This window comes from Myiozetetes cayanensis, unplaced genomic scaffold (assembly GCF_022539395.1).
Source record: "Myiozetetes cayanensis isolate MyiCay16 unplaced genomic scaffold, myiCay2020 scf2-11, whole genome shotgun sequence".
Lineage (NCBI taxonomy): Eukaryota > Metazoa > Chordata > Aves > Passeriformes > Tyrannidae > Myiozetetes > Myiozetetes cayanensis.
The window spans coordinates 75,422,999-75,446,167 of record NW_026087411.1 but is presented as its reverse complement, the minus strand read 5'-3'; the positions used below and the strand labels follow the sequence as shown (position 1 = coordinate 75,446,167).

Genomic DNA, 23,169 nt, shown 5'->3' with positions numbered 1-23,169 from the left:
CTACAGCCAGAAACAGAAAGTGGGATTCACCTCATTCATTCTGGATGACTGCAACAGTCCCTTCTGGCTGTTTTCATGTTTACAATCAGAAGAGGGATAGAGGCATTTTCAGAGGGCAATCTATCTCCTCCATCTCTGCACACAGTGACAAGCTTGTGCTGCTAACATGAACAGCTTATGTTTGGTAGCACAAATCCTGCCCGCAGTATTTAAGCAGGTTCTGCTTGGTATCAACATTGGGCAAAAGTGATGGGAGGAAGGAATGTTTTTTATAAATTTGCATGGGGACCACATGCTTCGTGTAGGATCAAAAGTTAGTTAATTTATTAACAATGAAATCAGAGTAGAGTAATGAGAAAATAAACTCTTAAAAACACCTTCATCCCACTCCTCCTTTCTTCCTGGGCTTAATATTGTGCCTAATTTTCTCTATCTCCTACCCATCAGCAACGCAGGGAGACAGGGAACAGGGGCTGCAGTCAGTTCATCATGTGTTGTCTCTGCTGCTCCTTCCTCCACAGGGGGAAGACTCCTCACACTCTTCCCCTGCCCCAGTATGGGGTCCCTCCCATGGGAGACAGTCCTCCATGGACTTCTCCAACATGAGTCCTTCCTACAGGCTGCAGTTTTAGTTTGAACCACTCTAGCATGGGTCCCTTCCACAGGGTGCAGTCCTTCAGAAAGATGCTGCTCCAGCATGAGTCACCCCCAGGGTCACAAGTCCTGCCAGCAAAACTCCTCCAGCATAGGCTCCTCCCTCCAAAGGGTCACAGGTCCTTCCAGGAGCCTGTTCCAGTGCAGGCTTCCCATGCAGCACAGCCTCCACCTTTGCTGGCTGGGGTCCTCCTGGGGCTGAAGGTGGAAATGTGCTCCCCTGTGGACCACCATGGGCTGCAGGGGCACGGCTGCCTCACCACGGTCTTCACCACGGGCTGCAGGGGAATCTCTGCTCTGGTGTCCAGAGCACATCCTCCCTTCTACAGAGCTCTCTCACGTATTCCCACTCCTTTCTCCAGCTGCAATTTGCTTCTGCACAGTAACTTTTTCTCCCTTCTTAAATCTGTTACCCCAGAGGCGCTTCCATCATTGCTGATGGGCTCGGCCTTGGCCACCGGTGGGTGCGTCTTGGCACCAACTGGCATTGGTTCTACTTCTCACAGAAGCCACCCCTGCAGCCCCACTGCTACCAAAACCTTGTCACACAAACCCAACAGAGACTCATACAAATTCCACTTCCTAGAAGTCTGACTGCTTGAATGGGAAGGAATGACATGATTTTCTATTTTATCCTATTATATTTCAAAAATTGTAAAACTCAGCAAAAGCATACTCGCTACATATATTGAAATTTTTGCAAAAATGAAAAATTCTATTAACTTTATTCTAGATTTTTGCCCCCATTACTTATCTTTAATTTTATTTTTACACTAACTATTTTAGAGAAAGCATTAATGCTAATTATAGGCTAAGGCATCTGTAGTAGTCTTTCTTTGGTCTTTATAAACTTTTCCTTTACTAGTCATCCTTAACATATTTTTTAGAATAAAGTATGGAACCAACAGCAAAAAGGTTAACAGAACTTTCCAGAATAAGTAAGAAATATCTTAGCAATGAACAAGAAAATCTCACCCAAAGTTCCACTGAGGTTTATGACTCCACAAGACAAGAACACTGAAGAGGAAAGGAAGCTGTAGCATTCTGCAGGGACTGCAAAAGAGAATAAATTCAATAAATCATTCTGAATTTAAAATCCTGGAGTAAGAAAATTAGATCCCCTGGGCAGTATCTTTTAGAGCTCTGTAAGCAATAAGCCAGCAAAGGTAACTTTTGCATTTATGATTGGCTTTGACAAGGTCTCTCCAATGGGGCTCTAAAAGAAACTAATCTGCCATTAGATAAATATAAAACCCTCCTATAGACAATAATCAGTTTCAAACAGGAAACAAAAGAAGGAGCAGTTAGTTTGGCAGAGAAAAAAGGTCACCAGAATGATCCTACAAAGAAAATCTATACTGCAGTTCAAGCTCGTCAAGCTACAGAAAAGAAGAGGGAAATGCAAACCCATGACATTTGCTGATGATGAACATGAACTGTTTTTCAGGGCAATATAATAAAAACTAAGATCAACTATAAAAAGGCATAGAGGGATCTCTTGAAAAGGAGTGGCAAGCTATCAGTCTGCCCAATAAAATTCAGTGCTAGAGATAAAGCTATGCCTGGACCAAAAAAAAGTTATCTGCACAGTAACAGGTACTAAACCAATAATTATCATCTAGAAGAAAAACAGATCTCCAAATTTTCATAGTCTGGTCTATGAAAACATCAGCCAAGTGCTCAGAATTGTTAGCAAAGAAACTGAGAAGAAAATCAGGAGCTAGGTTGTATACACTGTGTATTCAGATACGCTACTTGCTACATATATATCCATGGCACCTCTTATCTTCAGTACTATGTTCAGTTCTGCACCACCTGATCTCTATTCAAAGGTGACTAGAAAAAGCTATCACAGAAGTCTACAGAATTAGTGGCACAGGGAAAGTGGATGATTGCTGTCTTTCATAACATAAGAATAGGAAAAATCAAAGAAATCACAAAAACAAAGACTGGTTGAGGTTGGAAAGTACCTCTGGAGGTCATCTTGTCCAACCTCTCTGCTCAAGCAGTACCGCCTAAAACCAGTTGCCCAGGACCATGTCTAGGTGGCTTTTGAGTATCTCCAAGGATAGAGGCTCCACAACCTCTCTGGGAGATCTGTTCCAGTGCTCAGTCGCTCTCAGAGTGGAAAAAAAATTGTTTCCTGATGCTCAGGGGGAACCTCCTATTTCAGCTTCTGCCCATTGCCTCTGGCCCTGTTACCTGGCATGACTGAGAAGAGCCTGGCTCTTTTTGCACCTGTCCTCTTTGCACCTTCCCTTCAGGTATATATATATATATAAATTGATTAAATCCCCCTAAGCCACCTCTGCTCCAAGCTGAACAGTCTCAGCTCTCTCAACCTTTCCTCACAGAAGGGATGCTCCAGTCTCTTCATCATCTTTGTAGCCCTTCACTTTATTCTCTCCAGCACATCCGTGTCTCTGAGGAGCCCAGATCTGGAAATTATTATTTCACAATTAATTGTGAAAATACTTGCCACAGGATGTTGTGGATGCCATAGAGCTTCTGTGGATTTAGACGGCAATTTAGGACATATTTCACATGATCTTTATACAGATGTCCATGTCAGGAAGAGGTGAATCACCCATCTCCCTCTGCTGACTGCAAAGGGTATATGGCCATCTGATTTGAATACAGACTTTTGAGCACATACATATGCAGTTACTGGACTAATTTTAAATATACACAACAGAATTTGCTCACTTAGGTCAAGTTTACATCCTTTATGCTTAAGTTTACATCTTTTATGTGACACAACTTTACACTCTGAAGTATGAAGTTTAGAAGAGGCTTAGATGGTAACATGTATCATAAAAGCTTTAAAAAGGAAAAAATGAAACAAAAACTAACCAAACAACTGCTAATATTCCACAGTAAAGGATCAAAGTTTTAGAAAATACTGCTTTATCATAAATTTTCCTTTTAAACAGAAGGAACCAGACAAGGGGAGCAGGAGCAAAGGTGCTCTGCACCCTTAATTCAGTTAGAAAGATTGTGCTACCCCACATTTCTCAAGACAAGGAGCATCTAGATTATAGCAAAGGACAAAGGACTCACAGACGTCTACAGCCTATCCCTAACAAACCCAGGGAAAGTGTCTAAGAAAAGTAATCTCACATACGCTCTCTCACTATCCCAGCTCGCTATGCAAATAGCTACCTCCTATTTTGTGCTTCCTCCCCTCAGTGTGATGCTTGTATGTTCTCCTGTGTGGCGTTAACAGAAGGAGAATGACCTCATGCAAGCTGCTGCCTGGACCCAGCCAGCTGCTTGAAGTGGGAAGTGAGTGGAGGCCATTTGGCTGTTGCATAAGTCATCAGCTGTATCTTTCCAAGGACGAAAGAGTGAGTGGAGATCAACTCTTGCAAAGACACCTAACCCAGTAAGAGGACTGCAGGCTTTGGATCCAGCATAAAAAGTAACTGTTGAGTGTTGCTCCTGTGCTCACTGCTTCCTAATGATTTCCAGGCAACACCCTTCTCTCTACTCTGTTTATCACTTTGAGGTATGAAATCTCTCTGGGCAGTGCATACTGAATCTGCATGTTCAGATGTGGTTTGTATTTACACTTATCTAACCTGCAGGCAATGCTCTTTCTCAGTTATCATCCTTTATAAAAGTGACTGACAATTCAGCCAATAAATTTGAGAGGATCCCTTCTATTCCGGTCATAAGTAAATTTTTCTCCTTTTTTATTTTCTTTCTACTTAAAGGGCTTCTACCATGAGCATCTACATGATTATTAAACATGTTCTCCCATCCTTCTTCCTACCCTTCCAATTTTATGTAAAAAATTATGTAAAGACAGAAATATAAGATGAAAGGAACCACTAACATGACTTCACAGCAATTTCATTTCAGTCCTCACTTGCTCTTTGAGAAAGACAGATCCTGTAATTTCTAAGCCACAGTCATTGCTGAATGGTAATCACATAGCTTGTAAAAGACAACCATGCTTTGATAATTTAAGTGGGTAAGGCTATTGATGGTCAAATGCTCAAGCAAGAGGTAGATAGATACCTTTTTGTCACAATGTTCTCACTTTTGGAACATGTACTCTCACAGGTTCTTTTCAGATGCAAAAGAGGTTCATACAATCACTGTTTTCAATTTCAGTGCTGAAATTTACTGCGTATGCACATTTTCTCTCTAGCAAGGCTCTCACTCATATGCAACTTTCTTTTTATGGAACATAATAGATATAATTATTTCAATGAAGTACATACTTAAAGCTAAATAACACACAAATTCCATTCATCAAATATAATTATTGCTAGAACTATGGCATCTGTTTTTAACGGCTTTAGAAGCTAAAAGGTCTCAGTTCAAAATTCGGATAGCATGCTCAACTGGAAATAAAACATTATATCTTATATGCAAAGGTGCAACATCAGTCAAAACCAGTAACAGGGAACCTAACAGTGCCATAATAACAGTTAGGTTTAATGCAGATCAGCACACAGCTGCCAAAATGTTCAATGGTTTAATATATTTGTCTGCTAAAAGCATATTTTCAATACTGACCAGCATCAAGATTTGGGCTAGCACACAAAACTGTTGTTCTTATTCAGAAACTTGAAGCTAGCAATGGTACAGTGATCCTATTTCTTGGGGACATTTTAAGGTTACAAATGGGAAGCTTCTGCATGCTTTATACCTACTATTAATGGTCTTATTTCAAAGGTAAACTTGGCAAAAGTTATTTTTGCAATATAAAATCCATGTAAAAAGCAAAATATTCCTAGGGGAAAAACAATAACAACAAGCATGAAGACCATGGGCTTATTGTTTTCAAAACCATTTATGTACCAATAGAAAGTACTCAAGTATGTGTTCTCTGGGACCCCGTTATAGTACAAAGCAGCCCAGGACATACACCCCTCTCAATATGAATCAAGCATTGTTTCCTATGCAATTAAGCAGAGGCAGGAACATGTTGCAGTGGAATCCTTTCTGCTAAAGCCAGTGCAAAGAATGAGTCAGAGCACAAATCAGCAGGGACAATGTTCTTACCTAAAAGGAACCAGCAGTTTTCAGTTTTAATACATATTTACATATCCTAAACTGAAACTAATCAACTACACTGCATGAGTAGATGACCCGCAAAACTATTCACAAGAGGCATTACTTTAATTTAGGAAATTGTCCTTTTTTCCCCACTCTATAAACACTACCTTAGCAATTGTGGGAAAACAGTCACCTCTGCTTTGGGTCATTTAGTACAACTAATTGCCCTCTTGAGGATATTTCCTTCTGTCCTTAATTCAGAGAGCCATTAACTGTCAAGAAATGTCAGCCATGGGAATCATTATTACTATTGCAAACCACAAATACGCAAAATGTAAAGAATACTCCAATTTTCTCGGGAAAACTCATGTTCTCAATTTGTAGATCATGTGAAAGGACTTATGCAGTTCTAGGTTCATATGTTGTACTGTTATATTTCCCTGACTTCTAACTTTCCCACTAGCTCAGTGGTCATATTAACTATATTCATGATGAAGAGCTAATTAAATACTGTAGAACCTAGAACATTGAAAACATTATTGAAAATATATTATTTTAATTCATAGTCTCTTTCTAGTATTAACACACAGCTAACAAGTTGGAAGTTTCCTAAATGCTTAGCTTCCTAAATTTTAAGTGGACTATACCTACAATCACTATACATCAGTGTAGCAAAAAAACCCCAAAACAAAGCAAAAACCAACAAACAAAGCACAAAACATACCAATCCAGACAGGCTCCCATGAAGAGCAGGAATCATAAGTCATCTTGTGCTGTTGTGTTTAACAAAGTATTCCCTTCCCAAATAACCTGCCAAAAAAAAAAAAGAAAGTAAAATGTGACATATTTATACTCAAGGCAGGACAAGATCAGAAAAGCAAAATTTTCCCTGCAACAAACTTTATTTTTATTGCAAGAAGTAGGATACGCTGTGTCTCCTGACAAAAGACAGATCATAAGAATCTCACCATTTAATACTAACATTTGCCAGGACTGGAGTAACATGTTGTTTTAGGTTTCATTCAAACACATTTTTTTCATTTGTAGACAAGCACACAACAGTTCCCTGCTGTAAGTCTTATTGGATATATGAAAATACATGCTTGGCCTTAACCATCAGGATCCTTATCTTGATATCTCCAAAGACTCTCAAGACAATGACATTTAAATCTACAGGGTACTACTGAGCATCATAATGATGATGAATAAATTTTGCCCAAAAGCAAAGATATTAGCATAATAGTATCAGAAAAACAAAGAGCAAGACAACAGCCTAGAGGGGAAGAATAAACCATGAAAGTTTCAGTGCAGGATCTCAGCACATCCTTTATATGCACTTGTACCAATCACCATCACAGTGCCAATACACATTAGACAGTTTAAATTATTTCTGCAAACTGGGCCTAACATAGCTAAAAAGCCTCATATTCTATCATGGCATACCTGTTTTAAACTAAGAAAGTCAATTTTCAATGCAGCTTTTACTGATACTCTCAGAAGGAAGCCATAAAATTTCAGTGAGCCTTGAAAGCTGAGTTTATGTCACACATTAACAGACTTAAGTGATCTAATTAATTTATAAATGTTATTGATATATAAAAATCAAGAGAACAAAGATATGGGACACAGACACTTGCACATACTAGTTTTTAAAACACTACATAAGTTTTAAATTCTGCCAGAATAAGCATCAGGAAGTCTGATGCACCTCTACACTGGTGCAAAAGATATCAGGATCCTTCAAGAACAAGCTTCTAAATAAATGCTGTACACAGGGGTTGAAGGACAAACCAGCCCATGAGTTCACAAGGCAATAAGAACAACTGTACTTGAAGACCACCCCAAACATACTGGCTCCTACATTCATTCAAGTGCTGAGTTTCTGTATCTGCAGCCAACTTAACATGGACTTTAAAAACCCACCCAAAACATAAGGTCTGATTTACCAGATTTACGTCTGCTGCGAAATCTGCCTTCTGCAGAAAAAACATCATTATCTAGCCACAATGGAAGTCAATGTCTGAAAGGTTTTTATGATAATATATTAATACAAATTTTTTTCCATTAGCATACAAATTTGATCTTTACATTTATTCCACAGAACAAGGAGGGAAGGAAAAATACAAGTCTCAGATTTAGCTATGTATAAAAGAGATAAAATGTAGCCACTGGATTATTATAGACTTTCACAATTTGGTTTGGTTTGTTCCCTCTTTAGTGAGATAAGTAATATGAACTGCTAATCTTCCCTCTTTCTGAAGTGTTAAAGAAGTGAACAGGTTTTCAAGCAGGCAGAAAACTGCCAGGAGCCTGGACAGATTAAATACAGCAACAACCTGTAAAATCTTCCCACTGTACAAGTACATTCTCTGACGTAAGAGCCATTTCTTTTCTCAAGTGATCATAGAAAATATCACAGAAAATATTCCCAACTCTCATTAAAATGAAAGTATCTTTAAAATCAATTTAGAAAAGCATCCAAAACATCACTATAAACTACAAAGTTCTTCCCCTTCAAGGTTCCAAGAAGAAAAAAAATAAAAGTACTTTTTCAAAGTAAATCTGGAAAATTTTACTAAATTTGAGTACCTCGCAGGGCTTGCTCTTAACTGGGGAAGATTGCTTTAGGTAGCTTTCTGTTGGCAATGGGTTAACACTGTTTCATAACAGCATTCCTTTTTTTTACTCTGTTATAAATGATTAGTCAGGCCTTTTTCGTAAGAACAGAGAGGAAAAGCTTTGTAACCCTTCATGAAACTGGAATGAGAGGATTCCTGTTTCTGCAAAGAGCTCTACCTGTGGAATTGCAGCCTTGATGATATCAGCATTTAGACCTGGCAGAGATACTGAAGGGGTAGTCCTGACCTTTGCCTCATTCATTCACTCATTCCTGAACCCAGCTCCCCACTCCCAAAGCAGAAGGATTGACCTGGACTAAAATAGACTCTGACAAGCAAATTTAAAAGCTTCACTTTTCTGGCCTGAAGCTGTGAGATGCTGGGGTACACAGATCAAGGCATAAATTGTAGATTTAGCTTCTACATACTAAAAGGTATTTTAATTCAAGACAGTGCTGTTCCATAAGCAAGAATGGTACAAAACTTGTTCTTCCTGATGATCATAGAGAAATTTACATCTTGATAGATCTATTTTGATTCCCCATACCAGGAGCTGTAATTTCCAAAGAATTGAAATAGCAGAAGTCACAGGGATCTTGAACACCATTACTTTTAAAAATGTTTCCCACAAGCATTCAGATTACATTAAAGACTTAGTGAGAGGCTAGAGAAGGTCTTAAAAATATTATGAAATTGCTTCTCAAATGAGTAATAACTTTTGTTATGCACCTTACTGACAGCTCTCTATGTCTATTTGCACCTAGTCTATGGCCATATTTTATCAAGTTTCCCTAACATTTTCTTGGCATATTAAAATCAAACCATGAGCAAAAATTAAGTGAAATAAAGAAAGCTTTCTTTATTCACAATAATAGTCAATCCATCAGAAGATAATAGGCAAGTTAAAAAGCCTGCTTCAAGTCAGAAAGCTTCACCAGAGTTGTCCAAAGCCTATTTCGGCTTTTTAATTACAGAAACTTCTCCAGCATACTCTCTCAATGAAAGACTGAACTCTGTGAAAGTGTTTCACCTTCATATAACATAAGGTAAAGAGGTTATCCATAAAGGCTCCTTGTATTGCATCATTCTTACTTCCTCTGTAGTGCCCCAATATACCCAACATACGCTATTGCACTGCTTTCTGCTAAAAACAGGGAAAGATGAATTTTTCTTATTTTTCAGTGGTTTTGACAACAGCTGTTAACACAGTCGTCTTCTGTAAGCCAGGACTTATAAAATTTACCTTATATAAATGGTAACACCACCATCAACAGCCTTCTCCATTGATGGAATTGAAGCTGTCTCTCTTGTTTCTTGAAACAAGATTATTCTAATTAATTTTTTTTTATACAAAGATTCAGGGATGTTAATGGAAAAGCAATTAGAATGACCAAATTTGTACTTTCTTCACACAGTGTGCTGCACACAAGTTCCTAGGATTTGGTTTAGTTCCCAAAGCAAAGAGATCAGCCCTGCTTCTGCTTTTACCACAGGGATTCTGCTCATGCTACAGCTAAATCTGTGCCTGACCAAGAGTCTTGCTGCTGCAATACAGGTGTTACGGATCTTACTTCTTGTCACTTGGCTCACAGAGAAGAGGTGCTGGTAGCAAGTTAAATGAGGTGACTGTATTTCAGCAACAGGAACACTCCTGATCGGAGCATCCTGTTCTGAGAGTACTTAAAGGCTGCAACCATAAGATTTAACTGAGAACTAAACAAATATTTAATTTATATGCATATTTATGTATTTGTATTATACACTTTTCTTCTTATACATATACACACACGTATTTATTTTCAATGCTTATTAGCATCTCTATTCAGGCAAACACAAACATAAAATGCTCAATGCAACAAAATAATTTAAGTTATTTGTGTTCCTTTGATTTTTTTCTCCCAGATTTAGGCTGCACTTTGCTGTTAGTCTAAATAAGTCTGTTAAAAATCAGCTACATGTTACAGTAGTAACATTTTTCATATCATAGAAACAGAAAATAAATTAACTATCTAATTCTTAACAGTTATCCATATCATCTAATTTTTTTTAATAGCTTCAGAATTGTTTTTGGCTCATGTCAGCCAACTGGAATAACACTTTCAAGACAGAAACTATTTTGGAGAAACAATTCTAGTTAGAAGTCTATTCACACTAGAGATTAAAGACAGTTAGAGTAAAAGTTCCCATCTGGACAACTCTCAGAGTGAGATGACATATTATAGACACCATTTTAAAGATCCTGTATCAGCATTCTACTGAAGGTGTCAAGACTGAAAATACAAATATAGTTTTCCTGCCTTTCTCTGGGAATAATGTAAAGTTAAGTATTTTTTCCTAATCTTCTGATTATTTTCTCTCTATTTCAATCAAAACCACTTTCCTTCTCTAGATGTAATAATAGTCAAGTTTCTGGTAGCAGCTGCTTTAAACTCGCAGAGTGGCTGAAAATAAGTTATATAGATTTTTTTCCTATCAAATCACCATTATCTTTTCCATTGACAACCCAGCTGAATTTAACATATATATACAAAATCTCTCCAACAAAAGCCATAACTGTTTATACATGATTATTTTGTTCGCACACAAAAAAAGGAATCACTCTAGCAATACCTGTTCCACACCTGGCTACAGTACAGTTCATGTAGATCAGTTCCCTCAAAATATTTCTCATTCAGGTTCAACCAAAAGCCACAATTAATCCTTCAGAACATTTTCATCTGGCTCACTATCTTCTCCCTACCATCCCTCTCTATGGGCACTTTGCACCAATAGTCAACCTGATCCACAGCCTGCTCTTTATTGGCAGCATCCTTATGGGTCCTAGAGCTCCTTGCACCACACAATAAGCACACTGGCACAAGATGAGAAAGAGACTTTCAGGAAAGATTCAAGGCATCCTTGGGGAGCACATAGCCACCACGACAATTAAACTTGCTCAATCCCAAAGTCCCTCAGCAAAGGAGTAATGAAAAAGTCATCCTTCACATACTATGAAGTTCTAGTCTGCTCCTGGCTACTGTTCCTGTGAAAAAACAGCAGCAGATCCTGATCCATATGTATACTGACAGTACTCAAATAAATACAATAAATCCAGTCATTTGACAAACACAGAGGAAAAAGTTTTAGCACACTTAAAGCCATCTCCACAATGACCTCTGTTGCCTACATGGCTGAAAAGACCAGAAGCAGTTTTTTCAAATGTATTTTAAATAACAGTTGAAACACTGCATTGAGGAGGTTTAACACTGGTGGAACAATGACGTATTTTCCAGAATGAGTTTTACTGAAAACAACTTCATTTCAATTCAGAAAACACAGAATGGAAATTCTACTGACCACCTGCACATACTTGAAAACCTTCCTTAGCCTTTGATTTCATAATTAGCTCACAGACTATCTTTGCTTGGCAAGTTCTTACCACTTCCGATCTTACCAAGAGCTTTCAAGATGTCCTTTTTCTTACAGAAGTAGCTAAGGCAAGTTTCTGAAGCTCTATAGACACAACCATCACCTGCTCTCCTACAAGCCCACTATTCCTTCTCTTCTGAAGCAAACCCAGCCTGTGAAATGTGCATACTCAGTCCATGTCTGTCTTGTTTTGAGTAGTGATGCCTCATTATTAATACGTCTGAAAAAAGTTACAACCACTTGCCCGTATGCTTGAATTTATACCCTTGTATGCATGGCATACAACTTCCAAACAGCAGAGCAGACTCTTGTGCTAGGTTTTTGTGTTGCCCTTCACTATCTATCTATCTGCTATCACCAGGGCTTTTTTGGAAGAGGGTGTAATTCTAAATATATTGCATCTAGATAGAGTAGTCATTCCTTTTCTCCTAAAACCACAACTCACACCATGCTGAGAACATGGGTACCATTACCTTCCCTAGCATTTCAGTTTCCAAGTCCATCAGCCTGCAAACGGATTTTAACTGCATGAACACAAGGCACTTGAAGTAGAGCAGCAATGCCAAATAAGCACTTTACCTCTTACATTGCAGACACTGGTAAGGGGAGGATTCACATCTTATTTATATTCTTTTTAAGGTCTGAGGTCTGCAGCTACTTCAGGCTATGTAGAACTTTTTCTGCCTTCTCCTTGTCCTGTCAGTCCATGTCTGTCTGTCTGTCTGTCCTGTGGGCTCAGCTTACTTAAGCCAAGTCTTTATCCCTATTAGCCACATGTTTAGCTAGAATGGCTCAGGTATGACCTTCTCAGGGGTAAGAAGAAAAACCCACTGCTGTATCAATCAATAACCCTGTTTTCAGCAAAAGCATTAGGAACAAAGAGCCAAGGTCTCTTCTCAGGCAAACCAAGTATCAAAACCACAATCCAATTCCCTTGCTCTGAGCAACTTGAAATATGTATATCAAATAGGTATAATACAGATGTTTAAACACTTTATACATGAAGTTAAAAATCTGTAACTTAACCAAATCCATAGCAGCCCTGTTCTTTCTAAAGTACTTTGAAGAATCTCAGTTCACTTCCTCATCCCAATTTTTCACTAGGACCATATTGCTGCCAGGTCTTTGTTACGCTGTTATCTATCCACTGGTCAGTCGTCTAAATGATTATTTTAAAATCTGTTTTACTGTACAGCTTTTGTCCATTTTTTAATTTCAGTAGCAGGTTTTTGTTCAGTGACCCACACACTAGGTGGTCTGAGTGGGAAGTTAAGGTACCTTTTGTAAATACTAACAAAGCAATGAAAATTAATGAACTGTAAAACACAGGAAATTAACTTCTCATAACATCATCTATCTACCCACCTAAATGAGTTTAAAATACCAGCTTCAAGCAGTCTGATGTTCTAGGGACATTCAGTTGCCACTTCATTTATAGTCCGTTTCCTTAGCAACACTATAATCCATCTGGCTGCAGAAAGCTAAATTCCCAAACCATATCCTCCCATACACCGAAAACAGGCTCAAAAACATTTATATTTTAAACAGCATACAGTCATCATGATTAGTGAGCATATAAATGAATCTGGAAAGGCAATAATGTTCTTAAAACACACACACAAACTTCCCTGCTCTAGTCTGAATAAGAGGTTCCCATACTGAGAATATCTTCCACCAAGAGTTTCAGAAATATTTCTCTCCTTTTTTCACTGTGCTCAGCTGAAGAAGCCTTCAGAACTGCACATGGTCAATCAGTTCTCTTATTATTTTTCTAAGAGAAGCCATTTAAAAGACCTGGGATGCAATGCTACTAGTGGGAGCCAAAGAAAGCCTGATGAAAACGAATAACATTACAAAGTGGAGCCACTTGTCTTAAAAATGCTTACTCTTCAACTTTTTGCATCTAAAACTATAAATAACATCTACACAAACTAAACTAAAAATCCGGTCCCGAATAGCAACATTTAAACATTAAGAGTGTAAAAATCCCCAAATCAAAATATTCAGGAAAGCTAGCTCAAGCCCTGGAGGATAAGTAGCAATTCCCCAATGAAACTGGATAACATCAGACCTTTATCCTCAGAATGAATGGATACAACCTAAAAATCACAGAATATATTCTAAGCATACACCATTTTGCATGGATGTGGCATTTTAAACCTTGCAAAAGGTAAGTTCATTCTCATGTAGTTATGTAGAATAGAACCACATCCTCGTTGCCTGTATCTCAGACCTATCAACAGTCTTTAATCCACAGAAGAATTCTGCTGTGCAATGAACCATTTTAGTGACAAACCTGCATAGGTTTGCCTGACTCTGCTGTACAGTGGTGGCACACAAGTCCATATTGCCTGACCTGCTGACAGCAACTGAAGACTGAGCAGGCTGAAATGGGCTAGGCCTTTGGCAATGTCTGGCAACTTTAGTAAGGACTCATAGATACAAAGTCCCAACCTCAGGCCTTAGGTAAGTCTATTTATTTCCTTATCAGTACCTGTTTTTACACACACCATACTCCTCCCCATTTTCTTCCTACTAGGGCTGAGACTGATCTCACCTAATTCTAACACAGCTTTGAGGTAACCACATAAGCTTACTCAGCAGTCAGACAGAATATGCATTCTGGAAAGCAAATTCACGTAAACCATTTCACGGATTTATTTTATTTTTCTTGTTTCTTAACACTCGTTTATATTGGCATCAAGAAATGAAGAACCTAATTATTTATTGAAATAGCTGCATATTCAAGAACAGACTTTCAAAACAGCACAGAAAACAGAGACAATATTCCAGGGCTATTACATTTTCAGCATTGCTGATAATATATCGAAATATATATCTGCATTGGCAGTGTACAGTGGAGACACTTTTTCAGGTCTGTTATTTGCAGTGGACTTGAAAATACACATTTAATCCATTTTATTTGGATCTAGCAGTTCAACAGCTGAAGTGCTATTACCTGAGATTTCATGCTTTGATTTGATATCTCAAGAAAAGATGAATACAGTTTGAAATTGCCTTCTTATCAAAATGAAGGGAATGGGGAGGCAAAACACTCTTAACTTCGGTCAGCAAATGCACTCAACCCCTTCCCTATCTTTGTAATAAATGCAAGGGAAATTTCTTATAGCAGCTGCAGATGTCCCAATATCAGTAACGCATAGTACAACTTCTCCCTGTTATAAATTCTCTCAACATGCCTTTATGAGTCATTAAATATTGCCAAATTTCTTTTAAATGTCACCTCCTTATCATAAATGACACAGTTGGAGCCTGAGCAGACATGCTGAATGAATTCAGTCGTGTGAAGGACGGAATTAGCTTTTCTCAGCTCTCCCAACTCACGAACACTTCAAACCAGAAATAAGGCAAGTGGTGGGAGGCCCCACTGAGACTCAGTTGATTTTGCTTCAAAAAGAACCAGGAAGTTCCTCTCCAGGCCACAGATTTTTCCCAGAGTACTCAATACAAGCATATGAAGGTCTGGTGTACTAGAGTGAATGAGCACACTGTTAAGAGAATGGAAATACAAATACAGCACACGTATTCCTTCCATGTTTCATAACATGTCTTTGGCTAGATGTGGGAAGTTTGGATTTTTATTTGGAGATTCACTCTGGTTTTTAAAATCATTTTGGTAATAAGATGAAGTACAGGTGATTTGTATACATATGCAATTTGAATTCGTTATCTGTACTTTGGAGTTTAGATATGCAAAAGCATATACACATGCAGTTAGTGACATTGAAATACCACGTGTATATTACGTTCAATACTCCTAAACACATCCACATCCATGTCTCATGTAAGTGTTAAGCAAAAGGTCTAGAGAAATTCAGAAGTGACAACTGACAAAAGAGTGGAAATCAAAATGATCAAGTAATAAAAGGCTTGTTGGAGTATTATCGACTGAAGAACCTAATCAACATATAATGCATTTTCAAATTACTTTTCAAGTCTGACCAAAAAAAAAAGTCACCTTTATTTTCCACAAGATATCATTCTCTTTTCTATCATTATACACAATGAACCTTGTACAATCCTTTGAAAGGGATAATTTTGTGAATTACACTACTGATGCAGAAGATATGTAGCAGTAACCACTTCCAAAGAGTATCAGGTTTTGAAGTTCTAAAACAGCTTTAGAAAGACAGGATTATTATTTTGTAATTTGCATTAAAAATACAAGCTTTTTCTTCCACTTTGTTGCAAATGTTTCCCCTTTTACTCAAAGCAACCCAAACTGAACACCTCTTGTTTGAGAACTTTTTTCTACTGCTTTTTTCCCTTTTTCTGTTTTTAAAATGAGAAGATAACTTGCACAAGACAATAAGGTAATGAAGATAATTTAAATGTCCCTTAAGAACTGAGATATTATAGATATGAACACCACCACAGAAGAAACACATGTTGAAGTTTAATTATTAAGCATTCAGAATAGGCTGCAAATAAGACATGTGATCATACATTGAACAATGACAAACACATAAAGGACCGAAAAGGCACTCACTAAGGATTAGCCTTGCCTAAATGTAGCTGTCCTAAAAACTGGATAGCAAGGCTAAAAGAACTATTGGGACTCTCATGATACAAAGCAGAAAGACACTGAACAAGTAATACAGCCACACATATGATAAACCACTTTATGGACAGGCTGCTTTTTCTCCATTGACTGTGCCTGAAAGGCTAGTTGAGATCATCTTAGTGCCACCACAGTACTCTGCAGATCATTTCTAACAGAGCCCTGAAAGGTATCCTATAGTCAGTGGCTTTAAATTTGCCATGCTATACACCCAATGAAGCTGGAAAAAAAGTCACAATCACAGGACAAGATAGCTGGCTTCCAGAAGCCCAGCTTGAAGACTTAGATTTACCTCGTAAACCACCAGCATCCATTCACTGCACATAATGACCCAGTCACCTGATGGAAAATACAATGCATGATCATGTGGGAGAAAGAAAGGAGAAATTTACGACATCACATCTGCTTCAAAAAGCAAGGCTAGCAAAAGATTTTTATTTTGCCCACATAAACAAAAAGGTAATTCAACTGATTTGATTAGCCTGCTACTGAATAAAGTGTGCAAACCTGACTGGAAGAGGATTGGTTTTTACATGCTTGGCAAAAGCTGACAGGAAGTGTATTATTAAGCAACTAAAAAACATTTGTTGCTTTTAATGAGCACAACAATCTGACTCTTCTTGGAGGTTCACAACAAAGGACAAGGGACAACATACACAAGCTACAGTATGGGTCACTTTGATTAGGCCTTAGGAAAAAGCTTCATAGTGACAGTGGTCAAACACTGAAACAGCTTACTCACAAAGACTGTGGAATCTCCATCTTTCGTGACATTCAAAACCCAAGTGGATATGATCCTGAGCAAACTCATCTAACTTTCAATCAGGCTCAGCACTGAGCCAAGTGGTGACCTACACGACCTCCTGAGGTCTCTTCCACTCTCAGTTATTCTGTAGTTCTATACTCCAGCCCCAGTCCACTTAGGCTATAACAGTGATTATTTCCTCAAGAAAGCCTGTAAAATCTAAGCACTGGATCTGAAAGCCTGTTTCCCCTTTGCTTTCTTGACCTGATCTGCTTGGCCAGCTGACCTGACCCATGCAACATGAGAGGGTTGCAAGTTAGATTAGGACAAAATATTCTAACTGGCCAACTGAAGTGACTAGCAACTAAAAATTATATATTACATCAACAAAGAAAAGGATCTGGCAGAAAAGTGTAGGAAGCAGTTGGGCAACAAGATGGCCCAGAAGAAACAGGTCAGTAAAATATAGCAGGGAAAATAACAGTAAAGTCACCAGACAGCATTGCCCCAGGGACAATAGAATGGAAATGAAGCATTAAAGTTTCACCATCCTCCTTAAGTCAGTGACATCATATTACATAAAAATTATGAGGTAATGTGGGTCTTTTCATAATCCATGTTTAAAGCATGCTGTGTCCCTTCATTGTCAATCTACCTATGGATCATGACCTACTGCTACAGCTCAGACAGTTACAGCCTGAGTTGGCATATAGAGAGTTCTAACTCTGCTAAGAACATAATAATAATGGCCAGTCTTTGCAAGCGAAGATCCGGGGAAGGTCTTTACACCTTCCAGCCTGCGCATTGGATTTTTTAGGTGAGACACAGTGTGCGCAGGACCGAGCCCACCCTTTAATCCTAAGGTTCATCTGCCAAGGACGTAAGAAGTGATCAAAGATACCTCAGAACAAATTACACCTTTTGCTTCTATCTGTTTTAGGGATAAAAAAAAAAAAGCACTAGGGAAATTAATACACCCAAAAACTATGTTAAAAAATTAATGCTATCATGGTTCAAAAGTTAAGCTCTGAAGACTTGAGAAGTAGCAGGTATAGAACTTAAACACTAAGATATCGGTTTTAATTATGTGACTAAACTACTTATCCACACAAAACCCAGCTTCCTTTAGAAAGTGTATTGCTCATCAAGATGAACAGGTGTCCAAAACCTTGCTTTCTCCACAATTATTCTCTGTCACTATGTCATACCTAATCAACACAATTCAAGCCTTGCTTTAGAAACTCCCAGGAGGAGAAAAATCAAGGAAGAGATGCAAAAATCACAACCATTCTTTAATTTTGGTTGCTTGATTCGAGATGCAAAATGCTCTGAAAAAAATCTGGTCCTAGACAGTATAAAGCACAGCTCCCAAAGGTTACATCATCATCACTTCAAAGCTTTAAATTTCCAAACACTTCTGGGCTTATGTGGTCTTAATGATATTCTTTTAAACACAGCTTATGTATAATAAACATCTAGATTGAAGTAAATTAGGTTACAGTTATGTAAGAGATTTCTCGAGGTACCACTCAGATCAGTGGGACTCCTCAGACACTGACAATGTGTGTTTAAGTATAAATACACCTTGCTGAATCAGTGTTTTTACACATGAAAAAAAAAAAAAAGATAGCTCAACTTTCTCCTAAAGCACACACTGAAATGTCTCAATATTAAGAATTGTATTTTGCAAGGTCTCATTCATATGAAATCAACTGTAATTTCACTGAGCCAAGCTGCCTGTTCAGGAAAGCACTTTGGAACATTTACCCAATACTATCACTGACGTAAGGTTTACATAAGTATCTAAATGTTATTCTCAACTGGAAATGAGATGGTTAAACAATTAGCCTATATAAGTTCAAACTGTACTACTAGCTAGGTTAGCAAAATAAAGGCTGCCAGCAAATAACAGAGATAAGAAGTACACCATTCTAATAAAGTATTTTATGTCTGTGACAAAGCAGTGCAACCTGACAGAACAATTTTCGATCTGAAACTCTACTTCTGGATCCTACAACCAGGCTTCCTTAGATAATAGGTATGCTTCCTCTTGCCTCACTTTCCTCATTTGTAACAATTAAGTCTGACACCCTTTAGAGCATTGAAAAAAACCCTAACATTTCCTCTGCCTAACTTGCTACTTGTAACACATTAGGAAAGTAGCAAACCAGCATGTGACTGCATTCGCATCTAGTCATTGGTATTGCTTATGGACATTAATTGCCCTGGGAGCACATTTCCAGACAAGCAGAACTAGTCACATAAGCCTTTCCCTGACCCTGTTTACCTCTCCTTTACTGAGAAGTGGGAAAGCCACCATGCCTTCACCTGCTGCCTCTTCACCCACATGCACAAGTGGAGAAGGAAGGAAGATAGCCTTGACAGTTCTAAGCAGCTGCCTATGAAAAGTATTTTATAGTGTCAGAGATCCTCAATGCACAGAAATTAATTCACTATGATCGAGTACAGAGTTAAGGGAGACTACTTGCAGATAGACTATGTTGCAGATATGCTATGTCCACACTAGTAAATCAAGCAGTGCCAGGAACCATTCCCAGGAAACAGAATTCCCTCAGTCACAGACTGCTAAACTGTCAGAGTGGCACAGCCTTCTTCTAACACAGGGCACCTACAGGTCTCCCATGCAATTTTGAGGCACAGTTTTGGACTTAACACAGGCCAGGTGCCAGTCCCAATCACTAGCTTGTATTCAGCTATCCCACTCTGGAAGGCAGGAGAGTTTAGCAGCATTGACAAGGGCCAACCCACACGAGTTGGCTTCAGAACCAGAAAACAGTCTTGGCTGCATTTCATTAGCTGCAGAGAAGTGGTCATAGCCTCTCCAGGCTTCATCTGCTAATTATTCCTAAAGGAATATTTTAAAAGTGGCAAATGCAACGATGAAGCATATAAGCATTGCCTGATCAGCACCACCTGACAAAAGTCACCTACGTACTGTAGCACACAAGAAGAAAATTAGGAATTAGTAGAGCTCATCTTGGCTTCTTCCTGTTTCCTCTGAGTAGGCAGACCTTGCATATGATCTACTAATTTCCACAGTCTGATTTATTTTCTCAGTTTAAAAAAAGACAAAGTTTATACATTTAGAAGTAAGCCTTCTTACAGTAAGGCTACTCTCTACATGAATAATACAGAAAAGCATAAGAGGCTATGCTTCTGAGGGCTGATCATTTGGCAGTAAATATTTCAAATGACAGTTATTTAGAAATTATTCTTCTTCTAATTACTAGTCATTACCAAATTTGCTTCTGTAGACTAAAAATGTAATTACTGGTGAGTCTATTATGTTATCCTGGAGCTACAGCAATTTTGGCAACATTTTCACAACAGATAACTGTGCAAAAAAACAACAGTAAAAACACATTTGACAACTAACAATACATAGTTATTCTGTGTTATTAATACTGAAACAAATCTGAAATTTCTTTACATTTTCATCTATCTACAAATGGTCTAGTAAAAATTGCCCTTTTTATAATTTGATGCCTCTGACGCCTTTGCTCTAATGTTAGAATGTGTAAGACGTCCCATAAAAAATGCATTATGCAAAACCCATTTGCCACTGCTTAAGCATTCATGGTTTCAGTAAGGATAAACAATTTCATTTAACAACCCTCCTGGGCATGGATCTAACTTGCTCTGACCATTTAAAATATGTACGTTACCTGCAAATCTTTATGTAAATCAACGGGTTTCTTGGGAGAGTGTTTTTACCGATTTACAAGGAAAACTTCATTATATGTTTTGGGTTATATATATATATTTATATATATAAACCCCATATATATATATATGTTAGGCTGCACTGTATTATCTCACTTTTACAAAGCAAGTATGAGGAAAACCGTGCAGCACACCCAAATAAAAATTACATACTCGTCTGAGTAGATGAAAAACAATCAAAACCATGCGAGGTACTTCTTGGTGTTTGTTTTTGTTTGTTTTTGGTTTTTTTTTTCCCAGGAGCCACAGGCACACCGTAATGACACCAGCAGGTTCAAGAGTTGAGCACAAGCAGGAGACTAAAGAAGCAGGTGACAGCAAGCAGCCAGCCCTACCCCATGCCCCTGACCAGCGGCCGGGAGGGCCGGTCCGGGAGAGCCGAGGGGAGCCAGGCCACCTCCCGGGGACGGAACCCCGGCCGGAAGCGCGGCCCCCGCACGCCGCCTCCGCGCCGGCACCACCGCCGACCGAGGAGGAGGAGAAGAAGAAAAAGAAGGACACCCCCCACGGGCGGCCCGACGGGCCATGGGACGCGGCCGAGAGCGCCCACTCGGGGCTGGCAGCGCTCCCGCCCCCGCTGCCCGCCAGCGGCTCCCGCGGCTCCACCGGGAGAGGGGGCGCCCGGCTCCGCGGTGCCCACGCAGCCTCCTCGGGCGCCGGCCCCAGAACCGTCCTGGCCCACGGACACGGATCCTCGGGGCTGCAGCGGCTTCCTGGCCGTGCGATCCCGGCTGGGGCGAACCGGTATAACCGTGCGGCACTCCCGGCGCAACTCTCTCCCGCTCCTACCGCCCGTCCCGGCCGGCCCCGCGGAGCTGCCCCCGCCGCCGCCCGGCAGCGCTCCCTGCCCCGGCTCGGCTCACCTCACGGCGCGGCCGGTGACCTGCAGAGCCCGGCGCAGCACAACCGCGGCCTGAGCCCATCCCTCCGGGAAGTTTCCTGCCGTCGCAGCAGCCGGGGAAAACAAAAGCTTCAGAGCCGGGAGCGGGAGGAGGAGGAAGGGAAGCGCAAGCGGAGAAGTGAGAGGCATTGCTCGCTCGCCGCGCCGCTGCCCTCGGCTGCCGACTCCTGCGGAGGGCAGCCCGCTCAGCGCAGCCTCCCCATCGGCTTCGGCGGCGGCTCTGCTGCCCGAGCAGCGCCGCGGAACCGCCGGACTGAGGAGCAGCCAGCGCCTCTCTCCCTTCCCTCCCTCCCTCCCTGCCTCTCTCCGTCCGTCCGTCCGTCCGTCCGTCCGTCCGTCCGTGCCCGGTGCCGGCAGGGCTCCCCGCACCGCCCGTCCCTCCGCCCGTCCCTCCGCCCGTCCCGCCGCCGCAGAAGCCGCCGGGCCCCGCCCGCGCCGCGGCTCCGCCTCCCGGGGGCGCGCGCACGCTCGGGCCGAGCGGGTCCCGCCGCCCGCGGTGCCCGTGGGCGCTCCCGAGGGAGCGGCCCCGCCGACCCTGAGCTCCGCACCTGCGGGCGGCTCGGCGTGGGGTGGGGTGGGCTGAGCTGCTCTGCAACGGCCCCCACCCCCTCCCCCCCTTCCAATTCTAACCGCCCAGCGCCAGCAGACTGCTCCTGTAAAGTTGGAGGCGTGTCTTTAAAAATCGAGGTAAAAGATGCTGAAAAGCAGGATTAACAAATGCAGAGGAGGTCCAAGCTTCCTGCCAGGCAGGGGCATAAATATGGTATGTGCTTGGTGGTACTGCAGTCCCTGTGTACATAAAGGGAAAAATATTATATCTCTAAGAGTCACTTTATCACAGTCGTGCCAGATGATTTTTAAGGACTAGCCTTCACAAGCCTTTATGTCACAGCTAGCTTGGTAAGGGGGAAGATTTGCCAAATAGGATATAGTTAGCAACGTTAAGGTCGCATAGTATGTGGCATTGGCAGCCCTGTCGCTTCTGAACTGGGATAGGGTGACTGCTGATGCTGAGAAGTGCAAGGCCATAGATCGTAAATTCAAGCCAAAGTCTACATGGTTCAGGGTAGCTTATTGTGGTTTTCAGTCGTTATGTATTATTGACATTCATTATGTATTATTGACAGTCATTATGTATTATTGACAAGATTCAATATATCATAATAAATAGCTGTCAAAGATGTAAACTGATATAAAAACTCTGTATTGTATTACAAAACTTGATGAATAAAACAAGGAAGAGTCTTTCAGAATGCCTTTTCTTATTCAAAGTGCATTTACCTGATTGCCAGCTAACAAGTCTCTACATCAGATCACAACTTCTCACAGTGAACTCAGACCATGAAAGAAGAGAATAAGGAAGCTTCTCATTCTCCCAAATGGATTTCTTAAGCATGCAGCTGATGGGATGCCAGCAGAATGCTAGCAGCTACTTCCAATCAAAACACTGATACTGCTTTGATTTTTGAGAAGTTCAGGTCTTGATTGAGTTCAGCAGCCACAAGGC

The 23,169-nt window shown here is 40.3% G+C and overlaps 1 protein-coding gene across 1 annotated transcript in view; it reads right to left on the bottom strand.

Annotated features, from left to right (window-relative positions):
• GPR63 (G protein-coupled receptor 63) overlaps positions 1-21,937 on the bottom strand; it is a 29,111-nt gene extending 7,174 nt beyond the window's left edge. Inside the window, exons 1-3 of the mRNA XM_050315582.1 lie at positions 21,625-21,937; positions 6,389-6,474; positions 1,630-1,707 (exon numbers count right to left, since the gene is read on the bottom strand). The gene's annotated coding sequence lies outside the window, so the exon portion shown is untranslated. The remainder of the gene's footprint in view (positions 1-1,629; positions 1,708-6,388; positions 6,475-21,624) is intronic.
• Positions 21,938-23,169: the final 1,232 nt, after the last annotated feature.